Raw genomic sequence first — 26901 nt, 5'->3', positions numbered from 1 at the left:
TGAAAATAACTCTAGTTATTTTCTCTAACCATGTTGTGTATTGATTTTATCTCTAAAAATTATCATTTGATTGATTTGATCTAGGACTCATTGTAATAGAGAATTTTGCAACAGATGTGTGGCCAAAAGTGAACAAATGCCTCCATTCCACAGTAATGATTTTACAGTCTCTGCTTTGAACACCTCTCCAATGGCACTCTTGCCATTGTTACGGAATTGTGAACATTGAAATGGCCTTAGGCACCTCTACAGTGGGAATGTCTCTCATTTAAATCCACTCACTCTGTTTCTGCCTTTTTCATAATTTCAACCTGTTCTTATCTCCTTCCATTAACAAAGTGTGAAAAGACCAAAATGCTTTTTCTGAGTTCTTTTATCCTTTAGCCTGCTTCTATTATGTGATTTATTTTTTACTTCTCTGTAATAACTTGGCATTCTTTGCTAATATAATCATTGCCATTATTATTATTGATTGTATTTACTTATTTTGCATAGTTTTTTTTTAATTTTGAAACTCAGAACTGAATGCAATTCTTTTTTTTTTTCTGAATGCAATTCTTTCAGGAATTTAACAAAGTCAGAAATATCACAGCATTCATTGTAGATATTATGTTTCTATTCTTGTTACCTGAGTTGAGATAAACATTTTTTTGACACTTGTGTGATTTCATTTTTGTATAGATTCTGGTTTAATTTTGTATTGTAGTTCAACATAGTAGTAGGAACATATTCTTCTTAGTAAAGTGTCTCAAGAATGGAAGAAAAAGTACCCAATGTACTCACCCTTATTATGAAACTAATGTAGGACCTTCACATGAAAGCTATAACCCAGTTACAACCTAAGAATAGGGAGAAGGGGGAAAGGGAGGGGAGGGAGGGGGGATCTAGGTGGAGGGAAGGGGATTAATGGGATTACACCTGCGGTGCATCTTACAAGGGTATATGTGAATCCTAGTAAATGTGGAGTGTAAAGGTCTTAGCAAAATAACTAAGAAAATGCTACAAAAGCTATGTTAACTAATGTGATGAAAATGTGTCAAACGATCTATGAACCAAGTGTATGGTGCCCCACGATCATACTAATGTACACAGCTATGGTTTAATAAAAATAAATAAATATAAAAAAATAATAATTTTGCATTGTACTTCAGCTTTATATCATTCACAAATTTCATCAATATGCATTAAACATCCTCATTTAAGTCACTGGAGAAAGTATTTTAAGATGCAGGATGGAAGATAATACTCAGGATGAGTATGACCCATTATTTGGAAACCTCTGTAATCAGATGTTAATTCACCCAAGTATGAAGTCATTCAACTCTTACATCTTCACCTTATTCACCAGGAAATCATGGGAGAATTTCAGTATCTTACTGAAATCTGGATATTTCTTATCTACTGTGTTTTTCTGATTTTCTAGTCTAGTGAGCTGTCAGAAAAGAAAATGGATTTAGCCTAACAAGGCTTATTCTTAGTCAACCTGTGCAGTGATTATTGCATTCTTTTCTAGTTGCTTTCAACTCATTCATTTGACTATCAGCTCTGAATTATTACCTGAGATTGATAGGAAACCTTCTGGGTTTAAAAATATAAATATTTTTCCTTCAAAGTCAAACTTGCAATTTTTCTAGCTCTAGTCTTATGGTTCTTATATTCAATAAATCCTGAGAATTTTTTCTCGCTTGAAAGAATATTGCACAAGTAAAAAAAAGAGTTTCATAAGGAAATTAATGCTCTTTTTTTTCACCAATGAAAGTATTATTGAACCATTCATAAAAATAAGAAAGTCACAAATGTCTACTGGGAAAAAATATGCAAGGATTGAACGTTTTTGAATAAAATGTATTATAAGTTTTTAATTACTATAGAATCATTTTCTTTAACAGCTAACTCCTTCTCAAGAATCCTATGTGCTCAATTTTGATATGAGGACAATTAATTACCTAGTACACGGTGGAGGATGGGGGAAGGGGAGAGCAGAGAGAGGGAGGAGGGAAGAGATTGGGGGGTCACAGTGTGTGACACACATTTTGGGGGCAAGACACAATTATAAGAGGGACTTTACCTAACAAATGCAATGATTGTAACCTGGTTCTTTGTACCTTCAATGAATACCCAACAATAATAAAAGAAAAATAGTGCTTCTCCCTCATAAAGTTCCCAAAATTTTATTCATATTCTTTAATCTATCAGAAAGCTTTAAATTCTATAATTTATGCTATGTTCTTCTCTAAAAATTGGGGATTTATTGGTATGAAATGAAGCTATTTTCTTGCCTTCTTGGCATTCAAATTACAATTCAAAGCAGAGGGAAACCAAAAGAAAGCAAGTATCCAATGAATGGAATTATTTCTAATAGTAATATGGGTTGACTTGGAGAATTATCTTTAATTTATTCTTTCTAAACACAGTAGAAAATAATTTTAGATTTTTTTTTTAAGAGACAGAGTCTAACTTTGTCATCCTCAGTAGAGTGCTATAGTAGCAACCTGAAACTCTTGGCTCAAGCAATTATCTTGCCTTAGCTTCCCGGGTAGCTGGGACCACAGATGCCCACCACAACACCCAGCTATTTTTTTTGTTGCAATTTGGCCAGGGCTGATTCATATATCACCCCTGGTATAGGGCTGATTCATATATCACCCCTGGTATATGAGGCCAGCACCCTACTCACTGAGCCACAGGTCCCACCCTAGACTTTGTTTTTAATGACAACCCAAATTAGAATGAGAGAGTTGAAATTTCCTTTCAAAATCCTTGGGGTTGATCTAACATTACAAGAGAGCCTGTGTAAGTTGACTCCTCAAAGCACTGTCATAAACTGGTCAGCATATGGATGTGATTGACGTGAAGAGTGAGGCTTCCTCTCTTGATACATATATGTCGTGCCTGTTCATCTATGATAATTAGGTCAACATAGGAGGTGGTCAGTGTACCAAGTTGGTCTACTGCAGAGATTCCACTGTATTTAATATGTGAACACAGATCTTTCTCTTTTTGCCTTCTAAGATGGGGATTTAGTAAGCATAGAGCATAATTTTTACAAAATCAGCATATTGGGAATTATCACTTAGAAGAAAAAAATCGCATAAATATAATAGACATTGAAATTATAGAGAAAGTAATCCACAAAGCAAAAGAGGGATGCTTTATTTATTTATTTATTTATTTGCAGTTTTTGGCCGGGGCTGGGCTTGAACCTGCCACCTCTGGCATATGGGGCTGGCGCCCTACTCCTTTGAGCCACAGGTGCTGCCCCGGGATGCTTTATTTTATATAAAGAAAAAGTGAAATAAATATATTGTAAAGCTGTATAATATTTAAGAACATTAATTTCCCAATTAAATTATTTCCAATGGAAACACAACAAAAGAAAATAGTAAAAATAAATGTTATATTTATTAGAAAAACTAATTAGAGGTTTAACATACTTATTATTCTGAATCTGCTAATCCTCATTCTAGGATATTAAACTAAAAATATGAATAACATAGTAAATGCTTTAAAACAGGCATTACTTTTTATAGGAAAACAATTTATAATTTTGGGCCAACCTAAGACATACAGGTATGTAAATTATGGTGAAGCTATGTTAACAATTATTTTGCTACCATTTAATACAGCAATTCCATAGTCTACCCTTATTTAACAAATCATAGTCATAATCTTAAGTGACAAATACATGTTATAAATAGTACATAATATATAATTTCAACTTTTAAGTCAGTTTCTGGTGAATATAAGACATACAATTTACAAAATGGTTGTAACATAAATATACAAAGGACGTTTACATATTGAAGAAGATAATCAGAATAATAAAATAAATGAACAGAAGTATAAGGAAATAGTTCCAAAACAAAATTCCAAAAGAAAATCCTGCTTTATCTAATATTCAGAATGAAAGTAAGTCAAATGGGATATAACCTATTGTATAAGATTATGAAAAGTTTTAAAGTGCTAGTAGAAGCACAGAGAGATGTTGGAGGGAGTGAAAAAATAATAAGAAAAGAGTTAACATATTTTCAGTGTATTTACTCCTTGTTTTGTACCCACTTTGGGGAATCTATCTTATGAAGATGAATGTATCAGCATCCCTGTTCAATGATATTTATTATAGCATTGTCTGATTGGTCATAAATAAGGGATGGATAAATACATGGGCATATACATATATACTATGTCATATTCTGCAGCTATTAAAAAGAATAAGAATTTTATGTATCATATAGATTTAGGTATATGATGTCTTTTTACAAGAAAAAGAAAATTGTACAGAAATGCATGCTTCTATGTTCGTAAACTTCTTAAAAAAAGATTTGAAAAATTACAAGGGTAATGTGTACCAGACTATTTGTATTGTTTTTTCCTTTGAGAGTTGCATTATTTTTAAAATTTTCTTGGAAAATATTCCAGATACACAGCAAAAGCATAAAGAATGTTTAGCAAATACTTATATAATTCCTTCCCCTTTAAGGAATAACACACTACCAAGACAGGAAAAATTCCCTATGTACCACTTCCACCCCCAGAGGTGATCATCGTCCTTAATTTGTCATTATGACTTCATGAATTTCTTTATATTTTTGCTGCGTATGTATTTTTAAGTAATATTTATCACTTTTGATTTGTTTTTTATTTCAAAGTATTATGGGGGTACAAATATTTTTGGTTCCATGGATCATTTTACAATGCTGGAGTCTTGGTGACGAGTGTGCCTGTCCCCCAGACGGTGTTCACTGTGGTGGTTTAGTACGTTTTTGCCAATTCTCTTCTCCCCTCTAACTCATGGCTGACTTATGTTACATTTTACTCCCCTCTAAGCATATGTGTGTTCTTTGGTTAGTTCCAGCTTAGTAATGAGCACATGTCCTGCCTGTTTTTCCATTCTTTACATATTCACATAGAGCAATGTCTTTAGTTCCATCGAAATTGTTGTAAAGGCATTAACTTATTGTTCTTTATGGCTGAATAGTATTTTATGGTAAACATATACCATATTTTGTTAAAACACTCATGAACTTATGGGTACTAGGGTTAATTCCACGTCTTTGTAACTGAGAATTGTGCTATACTAAACATTCAAGTGTTAAGTGTCTTTTTGATAGAACAGCTTCTTTTCTTTTTGGAAATACCCATTACTGGGATTGCTGGATCAAATATGGTAGGTCTACTTTTAGTACTTTGAAGAATCTCCATACCATTTTCCATAGAGGTTGCTCCAATTTGCATTTCCACTAACAGTGAGTAAGTTTTCCTTTCTCTCTGCAACCACACCAGCGTCTATTGTTTTTGGACTTTTTAGTGAGAGCCATTCAAACAGGGGTAAGATAATAAACACCTCATTGTGGTTTTAATTTGTTTTTCTCTGCTGATTAGAGACAGTGATCATTTTTTCCATATATTTCTTGGTTATTTATTTGTCTTCTGTAGAAAAGCTTCTGTTCATGTTCTGGCTGGATTTTCGATGTGGTCATCTGATTTTTTTCTTGCTGATTTACTTTTACTTCTTTGTAGAATTCTGGTTATTGGCCCTTTATTGAATGTATACATTGTGAATATTCCATCCCATTCTTTACATTGTCTATTTGCTCTATTAATTCTTTCCTTGGCTATGCAAAAGCTCTTTAATTTAATAAAGGCACATTCATATATTTGGGATGTTTTTGTAATTGTCATTGAGGTCTCCTTCACAAATTCTTTGCCTAGACTGATATCTAGAAGAGGGTAACAACATTTTCTACTAGAATTATTCGGATTTCATGATCTACATTTAAGTGTTACATCCTTCTTGAATTAATTTTTATGTGTAATGAGAGACAGGTGTCCTGTTTCATTCTTCTGCATGTTGCTATCCAATTTTCCAAGCACAAATTGTTGAATATAGAGCTTCTTTTACCCAGTGTCTATTATTGTCTGCTTTGTCAAAATAGTTGGCTGTGTGCAGCTGTCATCATAACCGAGTTTTTCATGTTATTCCTTTGTTCGTTGTCTCTATTTTTGTGCCTGTACCGTGCTGCTTTCATTGCTACAGCCCGGTAATATATTCTGAAGTCTGATAATGCTTTCAGATTTGTTCCCTTTGCTTAAGATTACTTTCACTATTTTGGGCTCTTTTAGAATTATTATTTCTAGGTCTGGGAAATAAACATCGGTATTTTGATGGGGATTACCTTTAATCTGTAAATTACTTTGGGTAGTATGAACTTTTTAACAATGTTGATTCTACTGATTCATGAATTATTTTTTCATTTTTTTAATAACCTCTACAATTTATTTTGTTAGTATTTTGGAGTTTTCTTTATAGTAGTCTTTAACCTTGGTTAAGTATATTCCTAAATATTTTATTTTCTTTGTAACTATTGTGAATAGTATTGAGCCTTTGATGTGACTCTCAGCTTCACTGTTACTGGTGTATAGAGATGCTGTTAGTTTGTGAGCATTGATTATGTAAACTCAGACTTTCCTGAATTTGCTCACCAATTCTAGGAGTCTCTTGGTGAATTATCGGGGTTTTCCTGGGATAGGATCTCATTGTCAGTAAAAAGTGATAGTTTGACCTCTTTTTTCCTGTTTTGGATGCCCTTAATTTCTGTTTCTTGCTTGATTGCTCTGGCTGGGACTTCCAGCACATGGGCACCCTTGTCTTGCTCCATTTCTTAGTGAAGATATTTTAACCTTTCCCCATTCAGTATGATGTTGAATGTGGGCTTGGCATGTACAGCTTTTGTTATTTTGAGATATGTTCCTTCTGTGTCTAGTTTGTTGAGTTTTTTTTTTTTATCACAAAAGCATGCTGAAATTTATGGAATGTTTTTCTGTATCTCTTGAGATGATTAATATTTGTTTCACTGAGAAAGGGAAAAGGAAACAGGGCACAGAAAGATAAACAGAAGCCAAATAAATTATAATAAATACACAAGGCATAATTCAATTTGAAACATAAAAGATAAACTTCTAACAGTAATAATATTGCAAATGTGTAAGAATTGCAATGTTTATGACTAGTATAATAGGCATAAATTAAAATATTAATATGATGAAACTCCAGAAAAATTTTAGTTGTGATTTGTTAATAATTTTATTCTGAGATACAACTATCATTTCTATTAAATAAACAGAACAAAAGAAAGAATAAATGTGACTGGGTCACTGAAATTTCCAGGACTTTTTTTTTTTTTTGACACAGTCTCTCACTTTGTCAACCTTGGTAGAGTGCCGTGGTGTCACAGCTCACTGCAACCTAAAACTCTTGGGCTTAAGCGATCTCTTGCCTCAGCCTCCCAAGTAGCTGGATCTACAGGCACTGGCCATGACCCCCAGCTATTTTTTTGTTGCAGTTGTCATTGTTGTTTAGCTGATCTTGGCTGGGTTCGAACCCGCCTGTATTGGTGTATGTGGTCAGTGCCAACCACTGTGCTATGGGCGCTGAGCCTGAAATTTCCAGTACTTTTGAATGTCTAATTAATTGATATTGTGAAACATATATATGTGTGTGTATCTACATTTTTTAATTGCATACATGCTTTATTCTCTAATTCTTTTATTAGTATATGTTTTATACAGTTGTAAATAAATTAATAAGTTTTACAATTATAGGTTGGAAACTTGATTAGATTAAAAATGTGGGTAACACAGATATATTTTTTCATGAGACTCCAGAGAGAGTTCTCCAAACCAAATTCAAAGCTCTCAAGAGTTTTATGTATTTAAAAATGATCCCACAGAAGAAGAAAATAATATATTGAGATTATAACTTAAAAATGTGAAAGGAGAAACTTGAGAATTTTAGCCATCATAAATACTATCCCATACAATGGTCTAGGGTACAAAGTGTCACTGCTCCCTTTTCTGCTCCTTCTGTAAGAACCCCCAAATAACACAAGAGGGAAAAATCTGAGTGAGTGCTAGAGATGAGGGAAGATTTCCCATATCCACATGCCATGAACTTCAACTGTAAGATTTGAAGAAAGGATGTCAAAGGTTTTGGTACAGATTTCTGTCTGTCTCAGTATGGAGGTCATAATTCCACTTGCAAATTATAATTTAGTGAGAGAAGACCTTTTGGCATGGTCTGAAGATAAACAGGAGAATGGAGGATAAATGGAGACCATATAGAACTACGTCTTTGGGTTTTGTTTCTGTTTTTGTTTTGCAACTTTGAAGTAACATGTTCAAAAACAGATTCAATAGATGGGCCACCTTTGTTTTGAGGTTACAACAAACAAAAAGCTGAGAGTTGGACAGTCCACAGTACGTTATGCTAAGCTCAGGAAAAGCAACTAATATTATTGGAAAACAAAATCAAAACCTGGAATGATTACATCAAGTTATAATCAGAAGCATCTGCCCACAGGCAGTATGGACAATTATTAACACAGTTCAGGGCAGGCCCTCAGGTTGCTTGGAAATTCCAGGAGCCCTCAATTTTAGAAAACCATCTATTGATTCAATGTACACTCAAGCAGCGTTCCTCATTCACAACTATTGTTGGTGTAATTATCAGACAGGTCAACAGAGAATCTCAATTTGAGACTGAGATTGTGCACATTTGAGAATGAGATTCTCTGCACATTTAAGTCAAAACTATAGTGAACACAGCACATTATGCAACCAAAATCAAAGATTAGAGTTAAAATCTGGCAAACATAAAAGCAAAACATTTAAAAGGCATTAAAATTAATACCTAAGAATAATGTGAGAATTTTTATGAAATACAAATGCAATTCTACCCAAAAGCTTATGATAGTAGTATGTTGTACAAAACAATGAGTAAAAACTAATTTTAAAAGACATTGAAAGTTGATCCAACATTTTCCAAATCCTTCCTTCCTAAGTTAATGTATCCATCATCTACTCAGTTGATTAGGATAAAACTGAGGAATCCAAGTTTCATTCTTTTGTTTACCCTACAGTTCACATGCAGCCCTTCAGAAAAGCACTGTCAGCTCTGCCACCGAAACATATTGGTAACTAGTCATTCATCACCATCTCTAATATTAACACTATTAGCAGCCCCAAACAGAATGTTCACCGGATTTCGGTACTACAAGAGCTTCCTACCATTCTCCCTGATGTACCCTTGACCACTATTGTCACTTCTCAACTTTGCAGTGAAGTGATCATTCTCCAAAAGCAGCTGCCCCATGGGAATAATGACTTTGTCCGATTTGTTCATTACTTTGTTTTCAACACCTAAAATACTTTTTGGCAATTATAGATGTTCAATAGGCATCTTCTAAATCAGTGAATTAGTGAGTTGATCAATTTTTGCTCAAGCAATATTTCAATATAAATATTAATTTTAGTTATTTTGATGCTAGCAAGGATTATATTAACAGAGAAGCTGTGAATCCTTTTTTTCCCTTGTACTTCTGGACATTAAAAATTGTTTATTTTAAAGTAAAAATTAAACTTAAGGCATGAAACTATAGAAATGGTAAGAGAGTGGTGGGAAAAAATCATATATATATAAAAACCAGCCCAGGAAGAGAATTTTGAATACCCCCAAAGCAATCACAGAAACAGCAAAAGTAAACAAATGGGATCTGATCTGATTGAATTAAAGTTTCTGTACACCTGAGGACACAGTTAAAAGATAGATAGACACCCAACAGAATGGGAGAAAATATTAACTATATATTTGATAAAGGACTGATAACCAGAAACTACAGAGACCTCAGACAAATCAGCAAGAAAAAACATCAAACAACCCCATTCAAAAGTGGGCAAAAGACATGAATAGAAACTTTTCATAAGAAGATAGTCTAATGGCTAGTAAACACATGAAAAAAATGCTCAACATCTTTAACCATTAGGGAAATAAAAATAAAAACCATAATCACCCAACTCCAGTGAGAACTGCTCATATCATCTGGATGCAGAGGGAAAGGAACACTCATCCTCTGTTGGTGGGACTGCAAACTAGTACAGCCTCTATGGAAATTATTATGAAGATACTTCCAAGAACTAAGAGTAGATCTACTATCTGATCCAGCCATCCCACTATGGAGTATTTATTTGCCCAAAGAAAAAGAGACATTTTCTTAAAAAGACAATTTCACTTGAGTGTTTATTGCAGCACACTTCACAATGGCAAAGTTGTGGGAACTGCCCAAGTGTCAATACATGAGTGGATTACTAAAATGTGGTATCTGTGTACCAGAGTTCTACTCCTCAGTAATTAAAAAAAAAGTTGATCTAGATGTTCCAACTTAGATGGAAGTAGAGACAATTCTTCTGAGTGAAGTATTTCAAGAATGGAAAAACAAACACCTGTACTCAGTACTAAATTAGAACTAGTTGATCAACACTTACGTTCACATGTGAAGTAAAACACAATGGGAATCAAGTAAATGGGAAGGCCGAGAGGGCTTGGGCGAATGAGCACCTGATTGGTTCAAGGCACATATTCTGGGAGAAGGACACACTTATAACTTTGACTTAAAATATACAAAATTTGTGTATGTTTATAATGGTCTAAAATTAAAAAATCAATATTAAAACTAATTGGAGAAAAGAAGAACTAACTCTGGACTGGAGATATATTAATTTTGAGTGGAGATTTTTTAGTGATTAATGCATTGAAGGGAAAGATAGAGGCTCTGCCCTTGTCACTGCTTTGCGGTCTTGTGAAGCGCTTGTCTCAGCTTCGATAACCACATACAGTGCCACGGTGTGGTATTGCTATGTCGAGATGGTGGTAGGCGTCAAACAGGGAGACTTTAAAAGTAATTTAAATGTTTTTTTAAAAAGGTTTCAAAAAGATTCTAAACCATGCACGAGCCCACAAGTTGCTGTCTGTTATTCATTCTGTACAATCTCAGAGCTGCCCCAGTTGTTGTGATTGGCCGACATGCATTTCATGTTCCGCACGAGCCACAGGCTCAGCTAGAGACACTTTATAATGTTTTGAATCACTACTTTTATTACCCAAACTTAAAAAGAAAATGGCCTATACAATAAGAGCTTTTGATTTCTATTAAAATGCCAAAGGAATTGAATATAAAGTAACCATAGCCTCATAATACATATGTACTGTATTTCTAGACACTCATTCACTCACACTGAAATATTTTATGGTTTACAAAATGTACATAAATAACATTGATTTTTTTTTATACACAGACATTCCCGTGTTTCCTAATTATTGATGAAGGATTTCATTTAGTACTGCTTCATGATTTAATATATTCTGTTTTCTTCTTATTTCTAATCTATCAACTATCTGTCTATATTTACTATAAGAATTGTGGGGGAGTGCATTAATCATAGATTAGAACAAGGCAGCTAATAGTAATCATCAAAGTATTCTTTAATGGATTGACGAGACACCTTAGATTCTCAGCTTATACACCCACGGAATTTAGCTACTCTCCTGTATTCACTCAAAGTAAATGCCGTTCAAGTCAACATCAGCCAGGATCACATTATATTGTCAGTGATAAACTCCGTCTTGAACTGTAGTAAGGCAAAATACAATGTGTGAGCGTGATAATTTAAGGATGCTGTTGTTAGCGGTGTGCTAAAACTTGTATTTCCAGATTTCAAGCTTCCAATGTAAGGAGAGGAGCACAGCTCCAAGATTGATATTATCTGAATTATATTTTTTTTATCCCTTTCTCAAGTGTTAGAGCTCTACTTTCATAGTTACTAGTGTTTCCTAAAGGGAGTTTATCACTCTAGAAACCTTCAGAAAAGCAAAGGAAATTAGCAAGAAAAATACTGAAGCAAATAGCTAGCATTAAAAAGGAGATGTGTTTGTGTGTCCACCTGTGTATAGATATGAATGACATGAAAAGCTACCTTAATACTTCTCTATACTTTGAGAGTCTCTAGACTCTCACATTGTACCATGGTTTTTACTGAATTACTTTGGTTTAATGAAAAGCTTATTAATGCTAAAAAAAATTCCATGGATTGTCCTCAAAGACTATCTTCAATGCTTTATTGCTTCCTCAAAAATTTATCAACGATGTCAGCCAAAATTTTACTTATCTTGCAAGGATTACTTTAAAAGCATTCCTTTAAAATTGGTAGGTTAAGAAGAATACTTAGTTTATTTTTCTTTTTCAAAGTGGCATGCGATGAAGCGAGCTAAATAAATATGTCCTTTTTATCAAGTAATGGATATTACAAAATTCTTTTTAGCAAAATAATTCTCTTCGGTAGCTTGGTAAGAAAGTTGTATGCGCTAACTTAATTCTTAGTATAATTTAAGCTGATTACCACTTGGCTTTGGGTTTTACTTGTTTTCCACTGTCTGTAAAAGCTTCTTACTGAAACTGGACTTTTGTTGCCTTTGAGGTATAATGATCCTAAGCCATAAATAATACACTACAATTGGAAGTTTAGTGATAAATATTGTTTTTAAAATGTAAACTTCTAGTAATAATAATAAAATATAATAATATTTATCCAAATTAACTATTGAGGACATTTTCTAAATTTATGCATTTACTTCGGTAGGATTGCCATAAGATTTTCATGAAAAAAATTGTTTTTCCTATAAAATATAGGTGGACCACTTGGCTATAAATTGGGAAAGTTATAACTGCCTTGTGGCCACAATTCTGAAAACAATTTTTTTTAATAAAATTACTTGTTTATCCTCAAGTCTCAAATACATAATGTTTGTGTATTTGTGTGGCTTTGTTTTCTCATAGATGGTATAGGGAAGATTCAGACAAAATCCAGATATTTTGAAATAATTGCAGGTTATTTCCAATACTGTCTTTAAGTGTCTATTCATCTGTTATTAAGATTTTTAAAATAATTGGCACACCTCTAGTTAACTGTGTCTGTGCAACAATAACAAAGCAATAAAACAAATTGGGTTACTGTTTAGTTATTGATGAGCGGGTCTGCAGTTAGCCTCAAAATCAGTGAGAAAAGCTGAATCTGACTGAAATGGAAAATTCCACAGTGCCTTGAAGATACGAGTTCTCTGTACATCTTACAAGAATAGAAAATGTTAGTGTCATGTGGGTTAAAATACATTAATTCCACATAAAGCACTCTACAAAAGGAAAGGATATTTGATTTGTATGGCTTTAAAGTTTTAACAGATGAGCTTATCCCTGTGAGACCACAGACCATTTACCATCACTAGATTGATTTCTTTCTATGCTAAAGGCTTGATGGTACTTTCAGCACAGTTCATTGTGGGCAGAATGATACTTCAAATACACATTAACTAAAGAGTCTTCAGAGGCCATGTGGAGACGAAGTGGCGGTGGGGATAGGGGCATTTAATAAGAAGCAAAATTCTTGATGAGCTTTACATATAAAAATAAAACTGTTAATTCTAAGTTTCTTTATAGACATTGAAATAATCTCATAACCTTGTGATTAGTTCACTACCATCTTAAGAGAAAGTAATGTGTAGTATTTTTTTAGTTTTTTTTTTCAATTTATTCAATGTATGGTCTGTGTTTTTTTTTTTTTTTCCTTAAGTTATTTTGTATGTCAGATGGATGTATTTTCCAGAAAGATACTCCAAATGTCAACTGATATCAATTAAAAAGAACATGTAATATTTCAGTATTAGGACATTGAAATATTCTTTCTACTTAAGAAAGTTTTATAATAATTTTTACATAACATGGAAAAATCATGGTGACAATAAAGTAAGATTAAGATATAAAATTAAATACCATAGTTCTCTTTGAATGTGAGAATTTTAGGTCCTTTGATTTTCTTTTTAATGCTTTTATATATTTTTTAAGATGTTAATGTTTGAAATCAGAAAAAAAAAATAAGAACATAATCATTTTAAAACAGAAAACTAGTTAGCGAACTTGTTTACCAGAAGTTTTGCCTATCTCAAACAGTGAAAGGGTTGAAGTCTATAAAATCTCTTTTGAACAGACCAAATGAAGCAAATGAATGTGGGTGTTAAATTAATTTTTCATAATAACTATTCCCAAATTTGTTCATATCCAAGTAGGTTATTTGTGGCTCCAAAATTAATTTGAACATCAATAATTATGTTCATTGTGCTGTGTTATCAAAATTAGATAATTTTTTCCTGTCACTTTATCCCTTTGGGTTATGGAGTGAGAAAGGAAAAAAAAAATTCTTAATCTTACAAATGCCAACCTCCTTAAAATTATGAGTCCTACAGAGGCCCGAGAAGGAGAAAGGAGCCTCATCCCACCGGCCCCTGGAGCTCAGTCATCCTTCCCTGAGGCTGCTTCTATCCCCATGAGCAGCTAAGAGTTAACCTTCCAATGACACATCTGGACACCGTAACCCTTATAATCTATAGATAGTCCCTAATCAATATTACCTGTAAACCAATGAGAATTCATGACAAACAACTTTGTATCAGCCCAGTCCCCGCCCCCCTCTTCCCTTTTAAAAACCCACTTATAACAAATGACCAGCAGAGCTGACATCTGCGGTTGCCTTGGTCTGAATGTTCCAGGCAGCTGCCTTCATTTTGGCAAAAATAAAATCTTTGTGTTTTGTGTCTCAGGTTCTTCCTTTACGCTGACAAAAGTGCGTGTGTGTGTGTGATGTCTAGAATGTATATGTATTATACACACGTGTGTAATGTCCACGCACGTATGTAAGTCCTCCTGGTGTGATGTAAGGAGGTTAAACTCACCACGCAGAGATCTGTTTTTTTGTTTCCTAGCCGCCTATTTCATTAAGAATTCTTCCCACTGGTGTTAGTCTCTTCTCAGTTTGGTTTGTGCTTGTTGTCTGACTTTCCCATGAGGATAATTTGAGGCTCCATTCTCAGGTGTACGCTAGCTGTGATATTGTACAGACATAAATTCTTTAAAATTCTGATATTTTTCTACTCATTACCACGGTATATCCTCAGAAAACATTTATTCATAGGGCGACTTGAAAGACTGTTTTAACGGCATGCCCCCTGAATATGGTAATATGTTCAGTGGTCCCTTCCAGGGTAAAGGTAAAATCGTTTTCACTTCCCCTCGAAAATGTATTATTCACTGTCAGTCTTGCAAAAATTTTCATAACGTTATGATATTAAATGTTTGATTTTTAAAATCTGATTTATTTATTCTTGTTTAAAATAAGTAGTGAAAGCAGCCTTACCTTTTCTCAGCTTACCACCAAAATCTGGGCAAGAGGATAAAGAGTTGAGCATAAATTCTTTAGCTAACCTACTGTCAAATTATGGAAGGAAGGTGGCTCTAATTATTAAGTCTATAACACTCTTTTATATCAAAAAAGCAAACATAGCAGTAAATACATAAACCAAGCCAATTAGATCTCATGCTAATAATACTTGGGCATTGCCTCGTGAAATAGTAGCCTTATGATTAATATGTGATTACTTTTTCCAGTTTTGCCTATTATTTTCCATAAGCAGTTCTTTTCCATAAGCAGTAAGCTCAAACGCTGCTTTGGAGGGGTTACTGGGAAATTGAGCTCTCTCCATCCATGGCTTTCTATATCTTTTGAGAATTTTGAACTTCCAGAAAACAGAAAGGTAGAAGCTGGAGGAGGAGATCATTGTCGGAGATGCAAAGGCAGAATATTTATTTGTTTTGCTGTTGTGTTTCACTGAGTCTGAGGCCCTGTAAATTAGGAGGTAGTTGAATGGTGAACATCTTGTGAGAACATTGAGCTACACCCATTGAATTCGTGCTAGAAATGGAACCACACCTGGGACCGTTCCCTGAGTATCGACCTTATATAGGAATTATGGTCTCTGTTGATTGGTGAGTGAGAGAAACTGAGGAATATTCACAATGCCTGTGTACCTAGAGTGTGTAGAGATCTTATCTGCTCAGAGGATGAGTAAAGTTGGAAAAAGAAAACTAATTTAGAGCCCATAAAAACAAACGTACCACGGAAGATACAGGGAAATCCGTAAGTTTGAAAGTCATTATTTCAGGTCCAGTTTGTTATCTAAGAAAATGTATTCTTAACAAAATACAAAAAGGAATTTACTTGTCAGGGGCAAAAATGAAGACTATAAGTTGGAACGAAAGCAATTAAAAGGCAAGAGGAAAAAAAAAAAGACAAGAGGAAAGAAACCCCACTCAGTCTGTGGTATGAAGCTAAAGAGGACTTAAGAGGTCAAAACATAACACCATGTATATTATTTAGAACAAATAAAACTAAAACCAAATGACAGAGAAAGATGAAATAGAATCAGTCCTTTTGTGTCAAGTATATGCAAACAGAAAGCTAAACATGGGCAGTGAGCCCACGTTCATTTTCACACATAAGTGGGAAAATGTAACATGATTGGTAAGGATGCAATTTATTTGGGGTTAGAATTAATGAAAAAATGATAATTTTTTTATTATTTAGGGTGGAAGGCTAAATTCTAAGTTGTTGCACAATGACCCCCAGCCTTCTCTCGTTTCCTCCCCTTGAATGAGGGCAGAATCTGTTAATACGGTGTTCTAACACTCTGGTGATTATGGTAAATTATATGGCAAGAGTTAAGAAGTAGTTGTGATCTCAAGTTAATTTTGAAACATGGAGATAATCTTTGGAAGCTCTCACTAAAGCAGACAGGCCCCCAAAAAGAAGTGAGCTTTTTCTGGAGACAGTTATGGCTTAAGAGGAGTTTGCCACCAGTGAGATTCTCCTGTGCCGCCCACATGGGAAGGTGCATGGGGGTCCCTGCAGGTTATGAGCAGTTCCTGGCTAAGAGCCAGTAAAGAACCAGGGCCCTCAGTCCTCACACTGAAAGAAATTCAATGCAGCCAACAACCGTAGCGAGTGCAGAAGTGGATACTTCCGTAGAGCTTCCAGAAAGAAGTGCAGTCCAGTTAACACCTGGTTTCAGCCTCATGAGGTCTGAGTAGACAGCCAACCACACCAGGCCTGGAATTCTGATCTACAGATTCTGATTCTACAGATCTGTGAGCTAATCATTTTTTTTTTTAAGTCGCTAAGTTTGTGATAATTTTTTTTTAAGTCGCTAAGCAATAGAAAGTCCACACGTAAAAGAAAAAAAAAATGTGTTCAATCACTGAATTCAGGAGACCTGTGTAAGCTCAAGAAGGCATTATATAGAAACACATAAGATGAGAAGGGGGATTTGGGGTGTTCGTGATATAAGATAATGAGCCAGGATCTCAGTTGACCTCTAAAAGGCAGAGCTTCCAACCAACTGGACTCTGTGCTGGTCCTGAGCTCTCCTGGTTGTATTCTCCATCAAATGAACAGTACTGTGTAATCAAACAGCGGGCATTTTGGACGTAAGTTCTAGAAGTCTTTGGGAGGGGTTTTCATTTAATAAAAAAAGGTGACAGTTTTAGATTTAGGGCCTGTAAACACTTTGTATTACCTATAACTTGGTCATAGCATCTATAAAAAAAAAATATGTATATATATATACATATTTTTTTTTTTTGTGGTTCCATATTACCTCTCCTGTACCATGTTTCTTGAAATGAAACCTAGAAGCAGCACTGATTAATGCTATATTAAAGTATTTACTGGAAATTCTTTTAGGAAACAATGAAAAGCTACTGTCATAATTATAATCACTTTTGTTTTAGGTTTTGATAAGCCATGTCCAAAAGAAGGTGAAAGATGCAGAAAATTAGATTAATTTAGTAAGTAGGCTTTTATTAACAACCCCAAACAAATATAACAGCCTGTCTTAGAATGGTAAGTGATATTTACATATATTGAAGCTACTCTGGACTATTTCTTCATAGAAAACATTCCCCCCAATTTCGGCTATAACTGAGTTATATTGGAGTTATATAGAACACATTCTATATCAGCCCGCAATAAAAATAGAATTTAGGAGAAGGCAAAGCACAAAACCATTGGAAGCCAAAATAATCTTACACTGGGATAAGAGAAGAAATCAAAAAGAATATTAGATTTTATTTAGGAATTAATTTCACCTAATTGCTGTAATTAAAAATGTATGAAATGTTACAAACATAATGTTTAGAGTAAAATTGTTTAATTTTATTCTTTTACAATATAGAAAAATTGTTACTATTTAAAAATAAACTGTTAATGTAAACATAAAAAAGCTAGAAAATAACTGAAAATATAGCTAAGAAAACAAAAATACTAATGAATTTAAGGATTAAAATATGTTTTGAGACAGAAAATAAAATATGAGAGTAATGTAATAGACAAATGTATTTTCTTTCAAACTTAAAAACAATAGATACCTGTGACAAATCAACTTTAAGAAATAAAAAAGAAGGGCAGTGCCTGTGGCTCAAGGAGTAGGGCCCTGGCCCCATATATGGGAGGTGGCGGGTTCAAATGTGGCCCCGGCCAAAAACTGAAAAAAAAAAAAAAAAAAAAAAAAAAAAAATTATGCTATAAAGAAATAAAAAAGAAAATAAAAACAATATATATATATATATATGGAAGTGAGCCTAATTCAAATTGCAGAATTTTCAGATTATAATATTAGCCTGATATATTTTATGCTGTTACATGAAGATTATATAAAAATACTTCAGCTCATTTGATGAAACAGGAAAAGTGCCAGGATTCTTAATTGCAAATGGCAAACACACACACAAAATACAATGTAGCATAAAAAAGGAAGGTTTTTCTCACATAGCTTGTATGTTCAAGAATAAATTAACTTCAGGTTCCCTCACTTGTAAGTGTTAGGGTTGTTGGTTTCACATTTTCTATCTTAGCTGCTTTCTTTGTTAGGTTTTCCTCCTTACAGCCTTTCAATACTAGGATACAAAGTTTCCTATTCACTCATCTAGGTAGATTCTCTGTGTCTCACATTTAGAAATTTTATTTCAATTTTATAATGTTTGTAAATAGAATGATCTCCAAACCAGAAAAACACTAGAGAATCTTTACTATAGAACATTTCAAATGTTTCAAATATTCAGTTAAAAAACTCATATCCACGTGAACTTCTAGACCTCATATGAATAGTAGGTACAGAAATAATTAACAACTTATGATACTCAGAGAAATGATAAATTGTGAGAATCTATAATTGCAGTGTGTTAAATCCATTTCTTAACTTTTCTCTAATGTTTTGTAGCTTTCAGATTTTTTACAATTCCAATTTCTCTATTATAAAATCTCAGGAATTTTGTGGCTGTTTTTGCAAATTTACAATTTTTAAAATGTGAGTTTTATAGCTTATTTATTATTTCAGAAAATTATGGGGTTACAAATGTTATGGTTACATGTGTTGCTCTTGTACAGTTTGGGCCACAGTTCTGAGTGTGACTGCCCATCACCTGGACAGTGTGCAGGGGACTCCTAGGTGTGAATTACTCCTCCCTCCTTGCCCCCTCCCACCTGTGTTTTATTGAGTTTCATTGCCAAACTCATGGGTGTTGAGTGATTAATTCAATTTAATAGTGAGCACACATGGTATTTATTTCTCCTTTCCGTGATATTTCACTTAGAAGAATGGTCTTCATTTCCACCAGGCTGTTCATAGCTTCTTTTAGTGCTAATATTTATTTTTCATTTCTAGTGTAGATAAGAGCTGGTGTATTATAATTGGAAAATCATTATTATAACCTTGGGTATTTTCTACTTTATGTATACTATTTAGCTGTTTTTCATTTTAGAATTCTTAGAAAACTATAAAGTAAATTAAAACTATTTAGAGAAGGGTGGCGCATGTGGCTCAAGGAGTAGGGCGCTGGTCCCATATGCCAGAGGTGGCGGGTTCAAACCTAGCACCGGCCAAAAAAAAAACAAACAAACAAACAAAAAACACTATTTATAGAAAATGTAGAGGTCTTTGTTGTAAGATTTTATAAAATATTAATAAAATTCTTGTTTCAGATTGTGTTTATATTGTCTAAATTATTACACATGGAGCACTTTTAATAAAATACATTGAGACAAATATGGTAATATTCTACTGTGTGCAGAGGTCTTCATCTTGTGCCACGAGATTCTCACACTAAGAATTACCTGAAAAGAGTATTCATAGACACTTTCCTGGAGTTTATTTCTAGAAATTCATGTTAAATAAGTCTTGGGTAGTGTTGGGGGTTTTCAACTTACTAAAAAGTCACAGTTTCCTCTAAAGCTGCTCAAGGAATAAATTAGAGTTTTGAAGAACAAATGCAGAAAACAAATCAGAAGGCCATTTTTTCACCTCCCTCTGCTTGACTTTTAGCAGAACATTCCTTCTTTAGTATTATTTCTGTACTGTAAAAATACATAAAATTTCATCTGATGAAAGTTGCATGAGTAAAAAAAAAAAAAGTCTGAAGATTGCTGCATTATTTCATCACAGCTATAAATAAAAATCAGACAAATTACACATGTAGCATGTTTAATAAAACATATACTGAGGGTGGTGGGTTTGAACCTGACCCTGGCCAAATTGCAAAAAAATAAAACAAATCAGAGAAAATAATCTGTACAGAGGTCGGACATGTGATCCTAAAAAGGAAGGCTGGAGCCTAGTGATAGGGCAGCACATATTATATGCATTTCTAGAAAACAAGTATTATTGTTAACAAAAATTCAGCTTGATAAATTTTGGGCAAGCTTTGAAGAAGCATAAATTTCTGAGCAAGCAATAGGTGAATACTTTTTGGTCTCCTTTCTTATTAGGGAGCACCGTGAAAATTTAAATTGGTACTTCAAAACAAAATATTACAATTCTTTTTCTGATTGGGATGCCAAAAGTAGAAAGAAAATGCCACTTACCACCTAAATACCAGAAAAAAAAGATAATTTGCAAAAATTATAATTTTTCCTGAAACCATCAGAAAGCTACAGCTGTAAGGAAACTAAGTGAATTGAATGATTAAGAAAAGAATGAAAGCACCTCCAAGGAAAGATGGGATATAGCCTCCCTTTTACTTTGACAGGTCACTGGAGGAAGACGTGGTCACGGTACCACCAGGTAGGAAGAAATAAGCTAAAATGTTAACAAATTCTTAAAGTCCTCGTAGAGGCTAACACGTTAGTTTTAAAGATGGTGTCCATGAAGCAGGGGAAGCTGCATTTACTCACAATTCTATTTCCTGGCAGTGGAGGAAGTGGGGGGCAGGGCAGGAAGCTGGAGAGAGTTGCCCTCGGAAGCTCAGTATGAATGAGGTGATCAGCTGGCATTGATCACTAGGCACAGGTGTCGATTGCCACCTTTTCTGTACCTTTTTTGTACAATGAAGCAAAAGCTTACGGTCACCAGAGGAGGGCCAGCAAACACCTTCAGGGTCAAAGGTTAAGAGTTATTCTTTTCAGAATACAGTAAAGATTTTATTATATTTACAATATAACTACAATATAAATAATATAAATTTAATATATAATATACAATATAATCTTTACAATTTTATTCTTTATTTACAATTTAATATATCATAAAAATTAAATTTACAGTATAATACATTTATAAACAGTTGAATTATCAATGATTTTAATATAGCTGTCCTTCATATAAAAATTATCAACGCTGAAGGCACTGTTCCAGTTTTCAGTTTATCAGAGAGATGATTTATGCACATTGTGTGAGATTAAAATAGCAGATTATTTTCTGAATTAAAATAGCAAATATATAGTGTTTTATATTCTAAAAGCAATACTTACAAATTTTATTTAACAAGTAGTCTAGCTTAAGGTATGTAGTTGATTTTTCTAAAATTTAAAAAAGAGTTAAAGTATATAATAATTATTTCAAATTAATAGTTTTACTCTATAGACTACTAGTGGAGATACCAGGAGCTTATTTTAAAAAATAAAGGTACTTTAAAAATTTTTATTTATAAAAGTATGAAAAAAAAAGCCTGACCTTGTAAAATGACTGTTCCAGAGATCCAAAAAAGAAATTCCATTTGTTACTAGTAATATATGTTCCTTCTTACTTAGGCTCAAAACCCAAATGCTACACATTTTGTCTCATTTCCATATTTGTATATATTTGAGAACATCTTTCATTTTAGGGTTTAGTATTTGTTGAATATTGATTCAATCTCCCAGTATACTCTATGGGAATCTTTGAAATTAGAGGTAACAGATTAAAAATGTTTGCTCTAATCCAAATTATGTGACTATAAGGTAAGGAACTTACTGATCAACATTTTTCTTTTCTTTCTTTCTTTTTTTTTTTTTTGCAGTTTCTGACCAGGGCTGGGTTTGAACCTGCCACCTCCGGCATATGGGGCCGGCGCCCTCCCCCTTTGAGCCACAGGCGCCACCCCACAACATTTTTCAAAAAACATTTTACCCAGTGGAACATTGCTATCTATCCCGCCTGTTCTCTCTTCGTCACTGTTTATATTTTGTACACTAATCTGTAATTCTACTGGACACCTGGCTTCTTCACACGCAAGTGTATTCTAGATTTTTCCACGTCAGGACATAGATCAATTCTTTCAAGTTTACAGTTTTTAAGTATAATATGTATATGAAGATAGAAAATTGATCAGTAGTAAATCACTCAAATCTCTGTGGCCTAAAACAATTTCTTTAAAAATTTTCTTATGCTTCCTGTTCATCACAGGTTTGCTTTGAGCTCTGTTCTCTTTCTCTGATGGATTCAGGTTGACCAGCAGCAACCGTCTCCACCCTGGCTGATGGTCAATGCTAAGAGACGGTGTAATAAAACACAGGAATGACACCGGTGATTTACGTTCCAATTTACAGCTTCACCAACATTCTTGGGCCCTGCAAAGTTCAGCCGGATCATATACCTAGCTATTGAGGATTCAGAAACACTCAAACTGTACTAAATCCGTAATTTATTTTCTAAATCTCTTTCTACTTAACATTTATTTTTATTTATTTTATGCTTTTTCTCTTTTTCTTCCTATGTTGTGTTCTGTTCTCCTGCTGTAAGCTATGTTTCAATGCCAATGTCACACATTTATCTTGTTTTCTTACTGCGGTGATATTTAGATTTATGTTTCTGTCATATGGAATCCTTAGGAAAGAATTTATATTGAAACATAGTATAGCATTTCTGAAATACCAAACACCCCAAGGTGGTGCTATTGATACTTTAAGGTAACTGAATTTACATTGTATAATGTACCATTTCAGCAGAGTTTTCTGTAAATATTCAGTAATTTAAGTAGCATAGCTATTAAAACAGCATAATTAAGCAATATAATAATGAATGCCCATAGATACACATTTCCTTTCAATATATTTTTTGAACAATATTGCAGAGACTATTGGTAAGGTGAGCAGATACAGTGTAACACAGTAACACACAGTATAGAAAGGCTTATGTACTCTAGTGCTCTGTTCACAAAACAGTGTTTAAAAACGTTGCTTTTGGAACAAACTTCAATATCTTTTTTCTCATCTAAAACTTTTTGAAATGTTTTAGGCAGTCCAAATAACTGTTTTGGTAATAATGAATCATTAATGATTCATTATTGCATGAATTCACTTATGAATTAATTAGAAATTATGTCCAGTTCTCCTGATATTCCTTTGGTGTTATCATCAGTCAAAGGCCCAGAAATGTTGTGACGATTTTCTTCCAAATACCTTCACTGAGAGTTGTCTCGGAAGGAGTTGCTAAGTGTGTGTTGTACATGCAGATCCTGAGTGGCAGGTTGTGTGACCTGGGTCAAGTGACTTCATGTTGGTCAGTTTTCTTATCTGTAAAATGGAGACTGTGCTTAACACGCCCCACAGGATGTGGAGAACATTATAGAATTTAATGTGTGTAAAGTGCCTGAAGTTTTGCCTGGCATCTACCTGTCTTCGTCACCTTCAGCAGCAGCAGCACAGCCTGGAGTTGCAACGCAGGCTCCTTCTGAAGTCCTCTTAGATACAGACTAGGCTATACGGTTTCCCATTTTATGTCTACGACGTTCAGTGCAATCTGTGGGCTCTATTCTGTTGGTTGAAATGAATGCTGAGATGTGTGTCTGTTGGAACTGGTTTTGCTGTGTCTTCATTTATCTCACCCCCAGAGCCCCCTGTGTCTTGGTGCAGATTCGACTTCCTGTCTAGTATCTTATTCCTCCGCTGAAGGAATTTCTTCTAGATGCAGGCCTGCTCTAATACATTGTCTCGTTTTACCAGTCTTAAAAAGTCTTTATTTGTCTTTCATTTTTGAGGGATAGTGTCACAGTTTATATTCATAAAATTCTCCGTGGAAAGGTCCCCCACCTCCAACTCTCACACTCTAAATCTGTCACTCTTTATCCTCTGACCGACATTGATTTTCAAGAAGTCTCTGTACATGCGTCCCTTTGTATGTAATGGGTTCTTTTCCTCTGACTGCCTCGAAGACAATATCTTCATCTATGATTGTCCCTAGTTTTAATCTGAGTTGTCTGGGGTATGTGTAGCTTTTCTTTCTTCCATCTATCTATCTATCCATCCCTATTATCTATGTATCTATCTATTATCTATTTAGCTACCCATCTGTTATTGTTCTTTCTATTATTTATCTGTCTATAATCTATTTCTCTATATGTTGCATTTATTCTTAAGATGCTCCTTAAGCTCCTGGTACCTGCACTGTGGTGTCCATTATTCTTGCTGGAGATTTTTCGTCCATTATTTTTCCAGTATTTTACCTGCTCCAGTATTGCTTCTTCTCTTGGACTCTAACGGCGTGCGTATTAGAGCATTTACGTTGTCTTATCTCTCTGATGCTCCATTTCTTTCTCTCTTTTTTCATCAACTATTTCGTCTGTGTAGGAGGTTACATAATTTCCAATTACTTATATTTAAGTTCGCTAAATTTTGCTTGGTTTGTTGAAATAAGTAATGAGTCCATAAAAATATTTTAACATTTTAATCCTTTGTATATTTTCATCTCTCTGACATTCCTCATTGGTTCACACACATTCCCCTTCTTACCCATTAAAGTCTTTAACACGCTAATCGTTAGTATTCCTTGTGTGGTAGTTTCAACAGGTGGGTGATATCATCAAATTTAATTCTTTTCTTGCTTGTCTTTCAAATGTAGTGTTATTTCTTATGTGATTGTTGTTATTTTGTATGAATTTCGTATGCTATGTCATTAATGCTGTTTGTAGCATATAAGGCAGTAGATACTGATGTAATTAATATCCTTTAAAATAGGCATAACTGTTTTAGACCAGTGGTTGTAGGATATTGAGTAGAATGGAGAGGGGTTGAGATGGGATTGGGTTAATCTCAATTTCTGGCTTCAATTTCTTTCACCGTTACCTTTTTCTTAGGGTGGGGTATGTGAACTGCAGGGAGGCTCTGCACGTTCACGGTCCTGCAGCAGCCTCAGCTTCTTTCACCCCTGTGAGCCTTCACTGCAGAGGTGGCCTCCCTCCCTGTGTTTCTCCTCTTCTCCAACTCTCGACTGCTGTCACTTATTACGCAATGCCTGTCGGTGGTGCTGGGCAGAGGCCTGCATCTCGGTGGCCTGGGTCCAGCCGCAGCCCTAGCCCAGCCCTTCCTGTGTATCCCCGAGTGTCATAGTTAGGCCTTTCTCACGACCTGCTCCCACAGCTGCAGCAGCCCATCCAATGCTCTGGGCCCAGGATCGTTTTTTCTACTAGAGTTAAAGATAGAGGTTTTGTTTGTCTGTTTTTGTTTTCTCCTCGCTGTAGCCATAGTCGTCCTCCCAGGGATCTATCTGGGCATGACAGGGCAATCTTCCTTTTGCCCGCGCTAAGGCTGTTTTGTTCTGCAGGGAAGAAGGACCCAGGCTTTTCCTTATTCACACACGTTTCCCTCAGGGTTGCTTCAAACGTTCCTTTCCCTAGCCCTGCCCAAGATTGAAGTATTGTCCGATTTGCCTCCCAGCCCTCCTTCTTTCTCCTGGGTCTAAGGAAAAGAGCCTCAAGTGAGTACAATTCTTTGGTGTCTGCATGATCAAAGGCGTTACACTGTCTTGCCAGCCTTTAGAGATTTGCCTAGTGTGTCAGCTGCGTAGTCTCTGGCCTTCTCCTCACCCTGAAAGCTTGCGCTCACCCCCGTCTCTCCTTGGAGGGCTCTATCTTTCCTTAGATCTCGGGCTAATTGGCTGCTTTAAGATCTTAGTTCCATAATGGGTTAAGAAATTATGATTTTTTTGTGGATTATTTGAGGCACTCTCCAGTTCTGTAATGACTGTTTGACTTAGCAAATCCGGTGCATTTTCTCAGATACTCTGTAGGTCCATGCCAGGACAATTCACTTTCCGCTCACCGTAATAGTTATTGTCCAGGGTTCAGGCAGTTGTCTGTGTTCCAGTTTTTGGTTTGCTCTTGTTGAAGAATGATCAGATCTACAAAAGCCTCAAAGTGGGCCCGTACCAAGAACGGTCTGCCCTTGTCCTTTCTCCCATGTAGGGCAATTATTCAGGAAGAACCAAAAAGCAAGGTACCCACATTGTCCCTTAAGAGTGTCTCAGAGGTTCCTGCTGTCTGTCTAATATTATGACTCTTTTGATTACAATTTACATTAAAAACAACTAATGCTAATAGAATTTAAAGAAAATAAAAAATATTAAATTATATATTTAAAAACTTTAGAGATAGATTTCACGTTAGTCACCCCTAGATCTTGGCCTGCTTATGGTGAGAAGATAACCCTTCTGCTCCCCGTTTTCCATGTGGGTTGTATTTCCAAAGAGATGACCTTCTTGTAATTGAAAGACTGCTGGCCAATTAGGCTAAATTTCACTTATATTTATGTACGACAGCAAAGGCGCCATGTCTTTGCTAGGTGTTTGAATAAATTTCTGGGCTTCACAGTTTTTAATCAGATTGTATGCCAACTCCAACACAATTATGTGGACAGGGAATGTAAGACTCTTGAGAATTAATGCACAAATCCCACTGTTTTCTAGAAATGTATCAACTGAAAATGGGGAAAAAGTAGATCCTCAAGTATTGATCAGTTGAGTCAACAAACACAAAGTGATCAGTAACCAAAAGGGTGAACTGCAGACTTCTTTCTCCTTGTTTATAATATTGTTATTAGCAACAACTGGAGTTTTCCAGATTAACCTTATTTTGATAATGTTAAAACTCTAGGATTACTGGT

This window comes from Nycticebus coucang, chromosome 17 (assembly GCF_027406575.1).
Source record: "Nycticebus coucang isolate mNycCou1 chromosome 17, mNycCou1.pri, whole genome shotgun sequence".
Lineage (NCBI taxonomy): Eukaryota > Metazoa > Chordata > Mammalia > Primates > Lorisidae > Nycticebus > Nycticebus coucang.
Note: the sequence above shows the minus strand (reverse complement) of the source record.